Source organism: Sarcophilus harrisii, chromosome 3 (assembly GCF_902635505.1).
Source record: "Sarcophilus harrisii chromosome 3, mSarHar1.11, whole genome shotgun sequence".
In the NCBI taxonomy this organism is placed as follows: domain Eukaryota; kingdom Metazoa; phylum Chordata; class Mammalia; order Dasyuromorphia; family Dasyuridae; genus Sarcophilus; species Sarcophilus harrisii.
In genome coordinates, this window is record NC_045428.1 from 129,863,915 (window position 1) to 129,882,469 (window position 18,555).

At 31.4% G+C, this 18,555-nt stretch overlaps 1 long non-coding RNA gene and 1 pseudogene across 1 annotated transcript in view; one reads left to right on the forward strand and one right to left on the reverse strand.

The window, feature by feature from the left end:
* The window catches only part of LOC105750161, a 258,080-nt gene that overhangs the window by 144,860 nt on the left and 94,665 nt on the right, over window positions 1-18,555 (reverse strand). Inside the window, exon 2 of the long non-coding RNA XR_004232835.1 lies at window positions 13,172-13,340. This is a non-coding gene — a long non-coding RNA (uncharacterized LOC105750161). The remainder of the gene's footprint in view (window positions 1-13,171; window positions 13,341-18,555) is intronic.
* On the forward strand, window positions 13,164-13,337 carry LOC111720211 (annotated as a pseudogene).

Sequence of the window (18,555 nt, forward strand, 5' to 3'; positions counted from 1 at the left end):
TTGGCTATTTTCAGCAACACAATGATCTAAGACAACTCTGAAGAACTTATGATGAAAAATTCTACCCATCCCCAGAGAAAGAACTGATTATATCTGAATACAGATTGGAAAAAGAATTTATTTTTAATGAAGTTTTGTTTTTTGAGGGGGAGATCTATGTTTTCTTTCACAACATGACTTTTACAAAAATGTTTTACATGACTTCACATGTAAGTGATGAATAATGGCAGTGAAGATAAAGAAAAAGAATTGTAGCTCAAAGTTTTCAAAATAAATGACAAAAATTGTTTTACATGTAACCAGAAAAAGATGAAATACCAAATAATAGGAAAAAAAGAATTTGCAAAAAATGTTAGTTCAAATTTGTTGTATATCATACATATTTGATTTAGCCAAAGTGATATATGATTTTGCACACACACACACACACACACACAAACTTCATTTGTTGACTTTGGTGCTTCACGAATATCTATACAGTTAAATTTTAAACATATCTTAAAACTGAAAGAGAATAGGGTTGTGAGGATTTGGTTAAGGAAGGTCATATTTCTGAGAAAGTACTAACCAAAGAATGTTCATGGGTTTATTATTTTCACCTATGTACTTTGTGCCTTTCCTGAAAGCATTTCAAAGTTTATTGAATCAGAAAATCTGATTTCTTAATTAAAATAGTTTTTAAATTAAAAAGTAAAAGTAAAATATAGGATTTAGATAGTTGTCAATGGCCCCTTTACCTCTTGGTCTATATTGCTATATAATGAGCTAAGACCATTGCCATGTGGCAGCTCCCTAAATTGAGATAAATATTTACAAAGAGTACAAACAAGCTTCTTTGTGACATGATTTCAAGATTTAACCCTATTTTAAAGGCTTAATCAATTGTTAAAAATGAAACTAATATGAAATATTAAGTATGAAATAAGGGATAGCAATAATCACATAAGTCACATAAAAGTTCATGAATTTTCGGATAAAAGTAGATGACCATCACTTTAATAGGAATTAATAACTTGCCTATTTCAGTTCCTAGTGAAATTAAGAGAAGGCATTAAAAGATTTATCATATTATTGTCTTTTGTCATGAATTTTAAATATTTTGATAATTACTGAATGCAACTATTGAATTAATCATGGTAAGTCAGACATTCATACATGCAATAGATAGCCCTTTTCATAACTGAATTACTTGTTACTATGACAACAAGCCACTGCTGCAGTTGCTGATGTTCTGAATAAAATTGTATTCTAATGCCACATTTTTCCTTTTTTGAGCACATTTATTGATCCTGTTTTATTAACAGTATGAATAGGTTAAAATGAAAAATTATTTTACATTGTTTGGACATTAAAAATGCTCACAGGTAGCTTTATTAAACTCAGGTTTCCTTAGTTTTATTGAAATTATTTTGATTTATTTTAGTTAAAAATAGTTAAAATATCTAAGAAGTATACAAAAAACAAAACAGATCAGTAAGATTAATATTAATTGGCATTTTATAAGTGATCATCATTATCCTCAAAGTTCTTCTTTATCTAACACAGAACTAATCTGAATATTTTTGGTTGAGTTGAACTCAACTGCTATTTCTATCCTATTTTCTTTAATTGCATTTCCATTTCCTTTCTTCTAGGACTATATTCATGATTGAGTTGAAATCAAAGAGAAATGAAAAAAGTATGTGGAGACTGTAATACTAGTAGTCTAGTCCCAAACGAACAAACAAACAAAAAATCTGCAAAAGAAGTGCAAAGGATGCCAGCAATTAAATGATGATGGAAAAAGAGCGTTAATTGGCCAATAGGGAAAGTCAATGAGTAAACATTGATGCAGTACCTAATATATGTCCTCCACTATGTTAAAAGCTAAGAATACAAAAGAAAATTTTAAAAAACAGCTTCTATTATTGAAGAGCTCACAAAATAGTGGAGGCAATGTGTATACAACTATATAAAAACAGGCTATATAAAGAATGTATTGGAAATAAGCGCAAAAGACAAGCATTATAATTTTAAGAGATTTATTTTCTTGTAGAAGATAATATTTTATTTGAGGCTTTAAGGAAGCCAGAAGGCAGAGAAAAAAAAAGAGAGACTATTCTATGCATGGTGGCCAGTAAATGAAAATTCCTGTAGTGAGTATTTAGAGTAAATCCTTTAAGAAAAAATAAATAATCAAATGAACTATATTGCAGAAAAATTGCATGTGAAAAGGAAGCAAAATATTAAAGGAAATAGGAAAGATGGGAGGGGATTTTTTGTTTAGGAAGGGCATTGAATGCCAACCAGAAGATTTTATATTTGATGTTAGACTTATAGAAAAGCACTAAGATTTATGAAATCAGGGACTTACCTGCACTTTAGGAAAACCACTGTAATAGCCAAGTGTAGGATGGATTAGAATGAAGACAGACTTATGATTGGCAGAACCAAGCAGTTTATTTTTAATAAGATAATGAAAGCTTATACCAGGATGGTAGAAGTGTCAGGCAAAAGAAAGAAGCATATATGAAAAATATTGCAGAAGAAAATCAACAAGATTTGGCAACAGATTAGGTACTGGTGATCAAACAGATTGAGTGATTGAAAATGACACCTAGATTCCTAGTCTTAGTAATTAGGATAATAGCTGTATAACAAACTGCTGTGATATGGAAGTCACCTGCCTATAGCTGCTGGAGGTCTAACTTAGACCTGGAGGAGGAGGATACAAGGAGGCTGAAAGGCAGTTGTGTTCTCTGACCTCTCTCCTCTTCCCTCTTGCCTCCAATTTATTTCATTTCCAATCCACAAGGAACATCTGTGAAGGCTGCTTTGCAACTACTTCAAGTTATGATTCACAGGTGTGAAGGCTCTTGGAGAACTGACTTCCCCCTTCACCTAGGCATGGTCCTTAACACCAGACAATAAAGAGAAGTTTGAAAATGAGTTGTTCTGCATATGTTGAATTTAAGATGTTTATGGAGCATCCACATAAAAATGTTCCATGATAGTCAGTGATATGATATTGAAATTCAGCAGAGTAAGGGATAACCTCTTCTTTATGTATTCTTTGCTACCTTTATATCAAAGGAAAGTTTGGAAAATCTCTAGTAACTTGACTTAGTCACCTATAGTATATAGATATAGGTAGTATCTAGATGAGTTAATTTAACTTATTAACTTTGTGACCTTAGCAAGTCACTTGACAGTTTGGGTCTTAATTCTTTATCTGTAAATTGAAGATTTGGACTAAATGGTCTCAGTTCCCTATAGTCATAAATCTATTATCTTATAATCTATAGGGAGAATATCTTAGAGCTAAGCAGTTTTTTAAAATAAAATTTGATAATCATTATGACTAAATAAATAAGGTAGTGGGGTTTATTCATAATCTAGGGAGAAAAACAATCTTGATTATCCTGTTATGTTGGTGTCTTTTTTTTCAGTCACAAAGATACGTGTAGATTAAAAAATCAAATAGAATTACATTTACTTTTAACTCTAATTGTACAGAATGAAAGCATTCTGACCAACATTCTCAATTCTTCCCATCTGTAAATAAGGATTAAACACTAAGAGCTCTCCTGGATTGTGTTGTGAGCTTTCATTTTTCATTCCTAAAATCAAGTTTCTACTTTATTTCTGGGACACTAGCTTAAAATTATGCTACCAAATTATTGTTGAGATAAATTGGAACAAGAATTAAGAATGGGACATTTTTGCAAATGGACCATTGTGATTAACATACTCACCAATCAGAAAAGGGTGAAAATAAGGGCCAGAAGTTGAAGAAATGATCAGGTTAAAGCACACAAGTTGCCATCACTCAGAGATCTGGGTTACTAGTTCTTCCAATAATGGAAGAAATATATCAAGACTTTTACAAGGCATCCTGGAGAATCATCATCATCTTCTTGGTGTCAAGTTCATTTTTACTGATACAATGCACTATGATCGTCTCCAACACAGTTTTCTCTAAACAGGAGAATAGGGATTATAGGAGCAAAATGAATCAAGCCATTTTTGCATGTTTTCCAGGAAATTGGGAAAAGTGTTATGGGTCTCTGTGTTCTTCATTTTCATACCTGCCTCTCAGAACCTCTACACTCACCGCTTGAAACATTATAGTATAACTCTCCCATCTTCAGTAATTTTGAATACTTAAGAGAAGAATAACCTCTGTACCACTTTCTCCCAGATGGAGTTACATCTTCCTTTTCCAGAGATCTATATTCTATGCTTATTCTGCCTCCTACCCTCTTAGGAAATATCATCTGCCCCATGCACATCCTACCACCATGATATAATTTTCATGACAAAAATATTGTGCATTAGTAAATATAGAAAATCCAAGTAATGTTCAAAACAACATAATACATCAATTGTTTTAAAAGAAATTCACAAAATAAGCATTATAGCAGATCAGCTTTTGTTTATTTTACAGATGAAGAAGGTAATACAAACAAATAACCAAAATATGCGCTTTTTTCCCTTTATAAATCTTATAATGTAGAATAACAAAAATTAAATAATTATGCTTTCATAAAAATGATAAAAATTCAATAAAAGACCACAAAATAAGAATGGTGAGACTTTGAAGGAGATGAAGGTTATAACTGACATAGGGGAATCATAGATAATTCATGAAGGGTTTAGTAGTTGAGTTGGGTTGAGGTTGAAAGGTGGATAAGAAGTTTCTAGGAATACAGAATAAAATGTGTGCAGTTATAGTTCAGAAATGTGGAATATGCAATTTGGTCTGACTATAAGTTAAAAGAATACTGAAAAATAAAATTGGAATAGTAGGAAAGGACTAAACTGTTGCAGGGCTAGAATGCCATTCGACTTTATTTCAAAGTCACCAGGGAGCCAATTAAGGTTTTTCACAAGGAATGACTTAATTAGATTTGTTCTCTTATAAGACAAGTTGGCGGTAGCCTACAGAATAAATTAGACAGAAAAATCTATAGGGACCTAAGAATGGTAAACAGCTATTGTAGCAGTCTAAACAATAAGTAATTCAAACTTTATAGGATGGTGTTTTTAAATGATGAGTTGATTAGGAGACAGAGGATCTGCTTAAAGACCTGTCAATCATCAAGTCTGTGACCTTTACAAGACTTAATATATAAAATAACAGAAAAGGATTAGAATTTTTTTTAAGGGTCCTTATAGACCAAAAATTCTTGATACTATTATTTATAAATTAAGGTAGTAGCCATGAAATAAAAGGAGAAAGACAGAGCATAGCATAAAGATATTTTATTTGCTGGTAAAATCAATAAATGCAGCATTCAATTAAGTGTAAGGTTTAAGGGAAAATGAAGCATTAAAAGTGAGTTTTTGAGCATTGATTAGGTAATAATAGAATCATAAACATAGCTTCCAAATTGGAAGGAACTTTAAAGATTTTCTAATTCAAATGTTGATTTTTATAAGTGAGGAAATTGATGTCCAAGTTGACAGGGAAGATAATGGTATTATTAATATAAATGGTTATTTTAGGAAAAGTGTTCAGAAAATAAATGAGTTAAATTTTAAAAGAACTTGAGGTTCTGACAGAAAGATCAGATGAGCATATGAGTCATGTTTAGGATACTTGTGATATAGATGTTACAGAAGTAAATATTGATAATGAGGGAATGGATAAAATAACATTCCAAGAGTATATATAAAGAAGAAATAAAGTCTAATATATAACCTAGAAAAATTAAACATTTTATAAGATGGGACTAAAGGAAAGGAGATATGGACGTGGCTATCATAGAAAGGAAAGAAACAGGAAAATAATATAATGTAAACAGAGAGTTACTCTCACTTTCCCTTACTCATAATATGAAATAAAGGCATAAGTATTTTTTTCTATTTTTTTTTATTTTGCTTCCAAAATATTGTCTGTGACAAATCTTGATGAGATTCACTTTCAAGATACTGCTATTTGATTAGGAACAACAACAACCATCTTTCTATATTAACAAGTTGACTTCCGGTGCTTTCTTCCTGATATCACCTTCAGTAACTTCAGTAGCTATATGACCAACTGTTTCAGGATTCTATCTTCACAGTGATCATTATCTCTTATCCACCCTGTTACAGATGGAACAGTTGGGAAGAAATGATCTTTGTACATCCATCAATGTAGGCAACATAAAAGGTAGCTAAAATACACGGGGAAAATAGTGGTAGGAACTTAGTAATTCACAGGATAGAAGGTCAGAAATTGGCACAAAAGTCCTCCCACCCACCCCCAAATATGACTAACAAGCAAGGGGATTTAGAGATATAAAGAAAGAAGATAAATTTTAACTCATAGATGGCGCTCTCCAAAACCATAAGTTGGAGGAAAAGTGGTAAAAGGTACTGGTAGAGTATTTGCAACCAGGAGTTCATTATTCCAATAAAATATGTAGTTTACACACCATTCAGATTTCATTGAGAATTGATGGGAGAATTTCATGAACTAATGTTAAGTGAAATGAGCAGAACCAGTACATGGTAACAACAAGATTGTACAATGCTCAGTTCTGATGGATGTGGCTCTTTTCAGCAATGAGATGATTCAGGCTAGTTCCAATGATCTTGTGATGACAAGAGCCATCTACACCAAGAGAGAAGACTATGGGAACTGATGATGGATCACAACATAGCATTTTCACTCTTTTTGTTGTGGTTTTCTTGAATTTTATTTTCTTTCTGTTTTTTTCTTTTAAATCTGATTTTTCTTGTGCAGCAAGATAATTATATAAATATGTATGTCTATATTGGAGTTAACATATTTTTACCATGCTTAATATATATTGGATTACTTGCCATCAAGGGGAGGGAGTGGTGCAAAAGAGGGGGGAAATTGGAGCACAAAGTTTTTCAAGGGTCAGTGTTGAAAAATTATTTTTGCATGTCTTTTGAAAATAATTATAATAAAAAAGCTTTAATAAAAAAGAGAATTTAAGGGAAAAAACACAGGTGGAATATAAAATGAACACAATAGATCTAAAAAAGAAGGGAAGATAAAGTTTGTGGGGGTAATATTTCATATTAAGAAGGTATAGTATTTTGTTTTTATTTTTCTCAAAAATATTTTATTTCTCCAAATATATATATATATATATATAGTTTCAAATATTCGTTTTTTGTAAGATTTTATGTTCTAATTTTTTCTCCCTCTGTCTCAATTACCCCTCCCCAAGACAGCAAGAAATACGATATGGGTTAAACTTGCAAAATCATTTAAAACATATTTCTATATTTGTCATATCATACAAGAAAAACAGACCAAAATATTAGAATTTTTACAAGGTGCTAAGTCAATGGAATTAATAGAGACAATGGTTGTTTAGCAGGGTGCTTAACAGTTCTCTAGATGTACTTAGTAGTTACTACAGTTCCACAAGATTCACACCTTTAAGAGAGCATATATAAGCTAGGAGCCTCAACCAGAATTCAGTCCAGGAGATTCACAACTCAGAGAGGACAAGCCCACTCTAAGAAGAGGAGACAGATTCCATCTTCAGCCTTTGTGCTGGCTGGAGGCTGAAGCTAGCAAAGGCAAAGGACTAGCAGCAAGAGCTCTCAGAACCAAGGAGAGATAAGCCTCTAAGAAAGCTAACGAGGCCTAAGGAAGGACAAGACTTGGAAAGAGATAATAAAGGATTTGGCCTTTAACTTCTGGCTGTATTTGGGGTATTTACTGAACTGAAAGGAAGGCTGCCTCCAGAAGTCCCCCCAAGAAACCTGCTTCCAGAGAACATTATACTTTAGAGAAGAATATTACACCAAAAGAGGAAAATAACAAGAGAAAAAAAAGCAAAGAAACAAACAAAAGTGAAAATAGTATGCTTTGATCCACATCCAGTCTGGTAATTCTCTCTATGGAGACAAATGGCATTTTTCATCCCAAGTCTAAGATGTACTATTTTAAATAAATCTTCAAACTTATTTATAGTAAAATGGAAGAGATAATTGGAAGAAAGAGAAAAAAGTTATGGAATGGAATATAAAAAATAATGGAAGAGAAAACTGAAGAAAAACAAGATAAATTTACTTAGATTAAAAATCTATAAAGAAAGCAGCCTAGGATTAATGAAAAGATCTAACACATGGTATTATTAAAAACAACCAGAAAAACCACACAATTCCAAATAGGATATCTAGGGAAAGACAGTCTGTTTAAAAGCAAGAAGAATTTATTAAGTACCTGCTATGTCTACATATTATGCTAAGCACCAAGGATACAAAGAGAGACAGACAGTCTTTTTTTAATAAGTAAGTTCAGAGGCTAATGGGGAAATAACAATATACAATCAAGACTGGCTAAACTGAAGATAGTCAATAGAGTGAAATCCATAATATTAAGTAAACTTGGTAAAAATGAATAAATAAAATAAAAACTTTTTTGAAGAAGTTGGAATGTTTCTGCAATTTAAAGAAAACCAGGGAAGTTAAGGGGGAGAGGTGAAGACGGAGATAGTTTGAGGTATGTGAAGCAGCAAGTAAAAATCTCCAAATTCAGAAGATGGATAGTTTAATACAAAGAACAATGAGGACAGTGCCTTCTATCACAGAGTACATAGAATGTGTAAGGAGTATAAAGATGTGAAAAGTAGGCAGGTTATGAAGGCTTTTAAAAACCAAAGGAAGGCATTTATATTGTATCCTAAAGGCATTAGAGCCACTAGAATTGATTCAATGAAGTGAGTAACATGGTTAGATTTTCACTTTAGGAAGATATATTTGACAGTTAAGGTAAAAATGGATTGGAGTAGGGAATCAGTGAAACCAACCAGAATTCTATTAAAATAGTGAAAACATGAGTTGATAAAAGCTTAAAAGAGTTGTCTTAAATATAGAAATGACAGGACATGAAACTAATTGGATATATGAGAGTAGTTTTTCATAAAAGACTTGGTTGGTTGTTGTCCTCCATTTCTCTACCTAAGAAGTGTTGATTCACTTACCTTGAAAAATGAACAAAACTTCTTTTCTTCAAGATATATGTACTTAGTTTATTCTCCTAGTCTTTACGTGATACAATTTCAATGAAATTCAGCATATTGTTTACTCACCTCTTGATTTTTTCCAGCTGATTAATGCCTTTCAAAATGTGTTTTAAACAGAAATGAATTCATAAGCTAAATAGTCAGACCTGAAGAAGTAATTATTCAAGATAGCTGTCTTCAATTGTCATACAAACCACTATAATGAAATAAGAATAGACTTGTTCTATTCAGCCTCCATTGGAAGAATTAGGAGCAGGGATGGAAATTTCAAATATATAGCATAAAGTTTAAAGCAATGAAACCATTTCTCATAATCAGAGTTAACCAAAAATAAAATGTTCTGTTTTGGGACTTCTTGTTATTGGAGATCTGAAGGCAAAGGATGAATCAATATTTCTTTGTTATAAAGTACAGAAGCTTCTTGAGCATAAGAAAATAAGACTGTGGTGTTTAATTCTGAAATTTGGATTTCAGTATTATCTTAATCTGCTTTTTTTTTTTTCCTTAGGAGAGAAAATGAGCCAAAAAATTAAAAAAAAAAAAAACCCTACCATTTTCTTTAATTCAACTACCATAATTTCTACTTTCATCTTCCTCTTGCTTAAATATAGTCTAAACATTTACTTTTTTAATGGAAATCCATTGCAATAATCTGAAAGCACATTAATATTTAACTTCTGGGGTGCTATTCTTATAAGATATCATGCTTCAAAATGTTTTTCTTCTTTTCTCTTATACATCACAGAATTTCAAAATTAATATAATCTCACATTTTAAAGGCACCTCGAAGACCGGCAAGTCCAGTCTTAAATGGCTGAGTCTTCCACATAAAACATCCCCCCACACACCCAAATCAGTTCACATTGGTCAAATATTTTGCTAAAATCTAGATAAACAAACCTAGCATATCAATTTAAGTTCATATTAGATTATTTAATTGCTATGCTATATTATTGATATTACTGTCCTTTAAATATTATATATATATATATATATAGTGTGTATCTATACATAAATATATACACACACATATATACACATGTATATTCTGTAAATTAACAGATGGTATGAGAAAGGCAGGAAAAAGTAAAATGTTGTATGACAGTCATCATTCACCTTACTACTCTGAAATCAAACCTAGAATTTAAGAAGCAAGGCTAGATGTTTCCTTTCTTTTGTACTTTTGCACTGGATATATTTATCCCAAAGGTAGTATTCACATTTAAACATATTAAAGTTAATCTTATTAATTACATCCCATTTTTCAATCATGGCAAAATTTTTGTTCTGGAGGTTGGGTAGGAGAATTCTTTGAGAGACTTTTATCTATCCTCATATTGTTTACTGATCTGATAAACAGTCTTGGGTAGCTTCACCATAGTCACTTATAAAAATGTAAAAACAAAACAAAACAAAAAACATGGGCTCAAAGAAATTCTTAGAGAATCACCCAGAACCTTCAGTATAAATTGGTATCATATAATTAAAATAATTTTTCTTTGGATCTATTCTTTCACTTTTAAATACAGATAACTTTATTATTTATAAACAATATATTTATATCTTGTCCATAAAGATTATGAGAAATACTGTCTAGTTTCCCCTAGAGAAAACATTGTAAGGAGCATTTAGGTAAAGAATAAATTCATGAGAAACCAAAATCAATACTTTTTGTTGTATTATGTCAAAAATTATGTTTAAGAAAGAAATAGAAGAGAGATTTGAGAGGCAAAAAACAAAAGCAAATATGACAGAGAAATATGACACAGTAGGACCATGGGTTCAACTATCTGGCCATCTGTTCCGGGTCTTTAAAAGAAGTGAAGCTGAGATTTTCATCTGTTTTTTATGATAATTTCATTCATAAAAAATAGTGAGAGAAACAAGATCTTTATTCAGCACTTGATTCATAACAATAAGAAGCAAGTATTTGCTTTTATTCAGCAATTTATGAAGCATCTACTTTATTCTAAGCACTAAACTAGGCATATTTCCAACCTTTTATCTCTTCTGTTGCCTAAATGAGATATCTACCTTTCCAAAAGTTTACTGGATCCTCAATCCATCAAATTTCACCTGTGTGTCCGAAAAAATTCATAAAACTACAAAACTGGTCTAATTACAAATTCATTTTATCTAATTTTAGATATTTAGAAATTTCTTTACTTATTACTAGTTGACTCCCTGCTGAATTTAATCAAAATGTGCAAAAATTTTCCTTTCTCTTAATCCTTGAAACTCTGATTATCTTTAATTCCCTAATGTAATTGCTTCTTCTCCTACTTTATGTCTATAATTCCAATATAAAACAATAATATTTGGTATTTATATTGTGGCTTTAGATTTTAAAAATATTTTGTAAATATTATATTAACTCTTTATCATTATTTACCCTAAAGAGTTATTAAACCTTTTTTAAGGCAAAATTTTTCTGGGAGACAAATAGAATTATTTTCTTGACTTTAGATGACTTGACCAAATAGACAGTAAGTACCTGAGGCTAAACTTGGAGTTATGTCTTCCTGGTCCAGTTCCAGTGCTTTCCATTAAATCACCTACCTCCATCTGTTAGAGGAAATTATTAATATGTTGGAATTTTGTTTTAGCTTGATCTTTATGAATACCTTTTCAGGTTTTAATGAACTTAAAGAGATGATGGGAAAATGATGGATTAGGAAACAGACAGGCATTAAATATTGAGCACGGACTTAAATCTGAAAAAATTAAATTACTAAATCTGATATTAGAATAAATTAGGACTTTACCTAATTAGAATAAAAATTCTAAAGAATTTTGAAATTGGAAACTTATAAATGAAAAATGAATTAGTTGTTTTTCTGCCTTGACTAATTGCTATTTTCATTGTTTTCTTATTTTAAATGATTTTTTTTTCCCCTTTCCTTCTGAAAAATCTAGTTCTTGATTGTACATAATGATGCTGAAGTTAGGAAAATTATATGAATAATTCAAAATCAGATTCTATGTGCTATCTTCTGAAAATTACAAAACAAATGAATAAAAATGAATGAAATGAAATTTGGTATCATAAAGATTTATTATTTGTACTTGACTATTTTCTAGGAATCTCATAATCTTTGAAGCAACCTAATATACTTATCTCGAGGGAACATGGTTGTTAGATATATGTTTGGATAATCAAATCTACAATTTAAAATTAAAGGCTTTTATTTACTTTTCTGATCACTATTTTTTCCTAAATTTTTTTACATTCGTGTAAAAATCAAAATATGTACTTCAATTCATATATTAGCATCAGCAATTTAATTAAGGAAAATTATGTAACATCATTTTCAGTCATCACTATAATTTACCCAGAATCATAATGATGCCGTGAGGAAAATAGTAAAAATAAACATTCTTAATAAAAATTTTCTCTTATAATGAAACAAAATAGTTCTTAAAATAGTCATTGTTTTGCTTTGTTTATTCAATAATGATGACAATGATCACTAAGTATTGCTGATTTCCTCTTCTCAAACTGTCTATATGTCAATATAACATATTTGGTCTTATATTTTGTCATCTGTTTCACAAAATTGAATGATTCCTGTGTGCTAATCATTTGCTGACCTGTTTAATACCATTGCATATTTATTATTTCAATATCTTGGAAAAAATAATTCCAGTTCTAAATAGGTTTATCACATAGTTAAGTAATAGCTGAGGTCATTAAGGGAATCTGACTTCAAGCAATAAAAATTTCTGGTTGACAAGAAGGCCAAAAAGAGAATGAGATGTATAGTAATCAGAGAATGAAGTGTTAAATGGCATAGCCATCTCAAAAGAACCACCACAATTTTTAAAAAATCTTATTGTAGCATAATTATAATATATTATCTATATCAAATTAAAGAAAAGAGAAAGGAATTCATCAAAGTCACAGTATGTTGAATACTGGAAAGGAAAGGAAATAAAACATATTTAGATTTTTAAATGTAATTGTTTCATTTTACTACAAATAAGAAGATCTATTCTAATAAACTATTGTAAGATTTTGGTCTCAGACAATTGTTGTTCCTACTTTACTGGAAAATGCTTAAATCACAGATCTCTACCATGAGTTATGTATCTCTTGTCTCAAGACTCATTTAGGATCAGAAAGACTCATAACTGGAAAGAGGCTAACTAACTCCTTATCTTTTTTTTTCTTCAAAAAAATTTTATATACTTACCTGGTAAGGATACTTCCATGATCACGAAACCATGATCCATAGTTTTCTTAGGGCAAGGCTTATCCATTGCATTCAGGATGGGCTGACCCCTGTGATTTCCCCAAATGTGGGGAAACTCCACTTCATCATTTGTGATAGTGGGGAACTGTCTTAGTGCTCTCCCCTGTTTCTGACATTCAAAGGAAACAAAAAAATTTATGAATAGAAAACATAAATGGATGATAGTGCAGAGCACAAGTCTTATAGCCTAAGATATGAGACTTAATAATTGTTCTAAAAAAACCTCAACATTTTTGCTTCTCAATTTCTTTGTCAACAAAAAGGAAGGAACAAATTCAGGATTCTCCCACATGGTTCTTCAATATATCCAATGAAATCTCATGAAGATTTTCAGACAAAGGGTATTAAAGATGCAATAATAATAAACTTGATATTATGAATTGCATCTTTAAAATTTGAAGTCAATAACTATTCTCAAGAATACAATGATCCAACACAACTCTAAATGACTTATGAAGAAAAATGATATTCATCTCCAGAGAAAGAATTGATCGAAGCATACTTTTTCATGTTTTATTTATTTATTTTTAACACATATTGCTTTATAAATCATGATGGAAGAGGAAAATTCTTATAAAAGAGGAAAACCATGGGAGAGGGGAAAAAAAACAGAAAAAAAGAAGTTAACATAACATGTGTTGATTTACATTCAATTTCCATAGATCTTTTTCTGGATGCAGATGGCATTTTCTATCCAAAAGTCTATTGAGATTGGCATGGATTCCTGAATCACTGAGAAGAGCCAAGTCTTTAATAGTTTATCATTGCACATTCTTGCTGTTATTGTGTACAATGTATTCCTGGTTCTGCTTGTTTTGCTCAGCAACAGTTCATGTAAATCTTTCCAGACCTTTCTAAAATCAGCTTGTTCATCATTTTTTTATACAACAATAATATTCCATTACCTTCATATAACACAACTTGTTTAGCCATTCCCCAATTGAATGGCATCTGTACATTTTCCAATTCTTTGCTGCCACAAAAAAAGCTGCTACAGACATTTTTGCACATGTGAATCCTTTCCCTACCTTTATGATTTCCTGGGATTACAGACCCAGTAGTTTTATAGTCTTTTGGGCAAATTCAAATTGCTCTCCAGAATGACTGAATCATTGCACAACTCCATCAACAAAGCATTAACGTCCCAGTTTTTCCATATCCCCTCCAACATTTACATGTCTTTTGCCATCATCTTAGCCAATCTGAGAGGTGTGAAGTGCTATCTCAAAGTTGTTTAAACTTGTATTTATCTAATCAATAGTGATTTAGGAACTCAAAATTTAAGAAACAGATCTTAAAACTTTGAAACATGTATTTGGGTAGAAATATAATATTAAACTAATAAAAATAAATTTAAAAATAATAAACCATTGAAAGCATTGCATGAGTAGAACGTTGGGATTAGATGTGACATAAGAATATAATGCACAATTTCATAAAACCAAGATAACAATATCAGTAAAATCAATATATTTCTTTTTACTAATTTAAATTTCTACACTCATCTATTTGACATCTACTAAAGCTAATTAAAGTTTTTTTTTTCATGTGAGCAGAATGAAGGAAGTTATATTTCATCCATTACCTATGTTCATTCATCCATTCATTCATATTTTATTTAATTGTTTCATTCTCTGTCATTCTTTTCTTTCTCCTTTCCCTTCTCTTCTCTCCATCCACAAAGGGTATCATATTTTAGTACTTGTGGGTATTTTGCCCAGAAGAATGGGAAATTTGATTGCTGAAAACTCCCAAGATACCTTGAGGTTTACAAACTAGATCTCTTTCTTTAAAACCATACCTTAAACCAAATCACTCTGCTTCTCATTAACAGTCAAAACCCTCAACTGACCATTGTTGGCCTTTGATATCTCAAAGTGATTATAAATAGCAACTGTTTCTGTTTTTGGCCAAAAACATGGAGGTTCTTTTCCTCCCAAATAGATTTTTCTTTGACTAGGTATTAGACACTATCCTTTACTGTGTTTCTTACCTAGTTTTAATCACTGAATTTGCCTCAGTCAAACTGAGAGCTGGGAAATATCTCAACTTAACAATGCCAAGGCCTCTGACTTCAACTAGGATTAACTTCAATTGTCATGATCTATATATTGCCACTGAACCCTATAGCTCTGTAGGAGAAAGTGAGACCAGTGACTTTGCACATACTTCCCTCCTTTAAATTCAATTCACTTGTAAATCATGGAATCATTTTCCTGATGTCATGGTACTTTTTGAGAAGGAAGGACAAGCAATAATATTCATTAATTCACACACACATTTATTAAGTTAGTTACTATGGAAAAGGCATGAAAATAAGTATAGCCTTACATAAAATTTATTTAAAAAATGGTTAATTTTATAGCAGCCCAAGTATTTTTTTCTACATCTTAAACTTAAGTTTGATTAGTGAACTATTTTTTCATATATCATTTGTCCTTCAGTTAGTATTACTCTGAATGTCCTCTTAGATGTCTTTCTAACTCAGAATTGCTGATTTCATGATCCTTTAAAAATTTATCAATTAAGATTAAAAAAAATCTTCTATGACTTTTCATTTTACAAAGTTGCTTAAAGCTCTGTGTGGTTAAGTGATCTGCCAAGTGTTGTACAGGTAATATGCTTTAAAAGTTGTACTTCAAGAATTAAGTTGGGTGGGTAAAAACAGAATATTGCCTGAGCTCTTCCCCAGACTCTTGCAAATAATCCTTTAATGGCTCTAAACAAATTGTAGAATATCAGCACCCACAAAAAGACAGAGAAAAACATTTTTTCTAGGCCAAGACAACTTAGAAGGACTGAAGGAAAAGTCTGTTGCACAAGTGTAAGAGATGAGTGCTACAATCCATTGCAGTATGTACATTCTGAGCCAACCAGAACAGATCTCACAAAATCAAGAACATGTCTCAGGGTGACTGATTCAGTAACAGCTGTCATGGTTTCCAGACTTCTCAACCCCCAGACTGAAAGGGAAGCGCACAATGGATCAGAAGGAGATTTAAAGGGATCCTCTGCAAGCATCCAAGATAGAACTCTGGGATGCATTCCCTATACTTAGATCTAAGTCACAAACCTACATGTTGGTCACAAGGAGAGAAGAAGCCCTAGCAGTGCAAATCTTGTGGCTACAAGGCAACAAGAACCCTCCTAACAGTTCTAGGGTTGAAATGTATACTTGTGGTTATGCATAAACCAGTACGGTATAAGAGAATAGTAAACACAACTCTCTGTAGAAGATCCCAACATAGAAGAGCCAAAAACTTAGAGGTGCCCTGAATAATCTTTGAGAGCTATGGAGACACCCTGAAACTTGGAACAGTGCCCTTTCCACTTATCTTAAAGTTAATGATCAAAAATAAGCTGGAAAATGAACCAACAACAGAAACAAATTCCAACCACAGAAAGATATTATGGTGACAACGAAGATCAAAATACACACTCAGAATAAGGCAATAAAGTTAAAATTCCTGCATCCAAAGCCTCAATGCAAAATATGAATTTGTCCCAGGCCATAGAAGAGTTCAAAATAATTTTAAAAATCAAGTAAAAGAAATAAAGAAAAAATTGGGAAGAGAAATGAGAGTGATACAAGAAAACCATGAAAAAAGAATCAACAGCTTTATAAAGAAGATGAAAAAATAAAGAAAACAATGCCTTAAAAAATAACCAAAAATTATAAAAGGATAAAAAATTCAAATGGAGGAAAGAATATTTTGAAAAACAGAATTGGTCAAATGGGGAAAATACACAAAACTGAACTGAAGAAAAGAACTCCTTAAAAAATCAAATTGGGAGGCAGCTAGGTGACACAGTGGAGAGAGCACCAGTCCTGAAGTCAGGAGGACCTGAGTTCAAATAGTCTCAGACATTTCCTAGATGTTAAGTGACCCTGGACAAGTCACTTAACCCCAACTGCCTCAGAAAAAAAAAAAAAAAAAAAAAATCAAATTGGAAGGGCAGCTAGATGGTGTAGTGGATAGAACACTTTGCCCTGAAGTGAAGAGGAAATGAGTTCAAATCCAGATCTCACACAATTAAGACTTACTAGCTGTGTGACACTAAGCAGGTCACCTAACCCTGATTGCCTTGCCAAAAAATAATAATAATAATAATAATAATAACCAAAAACACAATTAGCTAAAAAGAAAAAGAGGCACAAAAGTTCATTGTGGAAAATAATTCTTTAAAAATTAGAATTGGGCAATTAGAAACTAATGAATTCTTGAGACACTAAGAATGTCAAACAAAATCAAATGAATGAAACAAATTAAATAAAATGTAAAATAGCTCATTTGAAAAACAACTGCCCTATAGAAAATAGATCAAGAAGAGGTAATTTAAGAATTATTGTGCTATCTGAAAATCATGATCACAAAAAAGCTAGATAGTATCTTTCAAGAAATTATCAAGAAAAACTGCCCTGATATTCTAATTGGACAGCTAAATAAAAAATGAAAGAATTTATTGATCACCACCTGAAAGAAATGCTGAAATGAAAATACCATGGAATATTGTAGACAAATTCTGAAGCTCCCAGAGCAAGGAAAAAATACTGCAAGCAGGCAGAAAAAAATTATACAAATATCATAAGCCATAGTCAGGATAACACAAGATTTAGTAGTTTCTACATTAAACAATTAGAAGGGTTGGAATATGCTATTCCAGAGGGCAAAAGAACTGGGATTACAAGTAAAAGTCACTTACCCAGAAAAACTGAATATAATGTGAATATTTAGTGAAATATAAGACTTTCAAGCATTCTTGGTGAAAAAAAAAAAAAAACAGAGATAAAGGGAAATTTTTATTTTCACATATGAAACTCAAAAGAAGCATAAAAAAGGTAACCAAGGAAGAAAAATTATAAGGGATTTGATAAGGTTTAACTCTTCATATTTCTACATGAGGAAATGATATTTATTACTTCTAAAATCTTTCTCATTATTTGGTAAATTTGAAGCAGTATATATAGATAGAAAGCAGAGATATGAATAGAATATATGATAACTATCTAAAAAAAGTAAGGGAAGAGAAAGTAGAATACACTGGAAGGAGGGAAAAAAGAAAGAATGTGATAAATTATCTGACCTAAAAGAAGCCTGAAGGAGATTTTAAGGTGGAGGAGAAAATGGGGGAAATGTGGTGGGAAACACAAAAACCTTACTCATCAGAATTCGGTCAAGGAGAGAATAACATACAGACCTGACAGCGTAAATATCGATCATACAATACAAGAAATTATGAAAGAACAAGGATAAAAGAAGAGGGGAGTAGGTGATAAGGGGGAGGGCAATTTGAAAGAGGTGAAAGTCAGAAGCAAAACTTTT